This window comes from Dendropsophus ebraccatus, unplaced genomic scaffold (genome assembly GCF_027789765.1).
Source record: "Dendropsophus ebraccatus isolate aDenEbr1 unplaced genomic scaffold, aDenEbr1.pat pat_scaffold_443_ctg1, whole genome shotgun sequence".
NCBI lineage: Eukaryota > Metazoa > Chordata > Amphibia > Anura > Hylidae > Dendropsophus > Dendropsophus ebraccatus.
The window spans coordinates 14,700-15,000 of record NW_027210051.1 but is presented as its reverse complement, the minus strand read 5'-3'; positions in this window follow the sequence as shown (position 1 = coordinate 15,000).

Genomic DNA, 301 nt, shown 5'->3' with positions numbered 1-301 from the left:
GGCTTGGATGCTTTATTACCTTCTGTTGATGAAGAAAAAAGAAGGAAGAGGTGTTCAGATTTTCTTACTGCACTGACTCTGCTCAGATAGCATAAGACTGATCTCCTCACATCCAGTAGTGCCACTGCAGGATCCGTAGAGTCAATGGAAGGCAGGACGATCTCCTGATTCATGTTGAAGGATGACGATACTTTGGGGCGAAACCCCGGAAGGTAGGGCTGGGCGATTAATCGAATTAATTCGATTAATCGCCCAGACAGTTAGAATCGATTTGATTTTTTGTGAAAATCGTATATTCGAT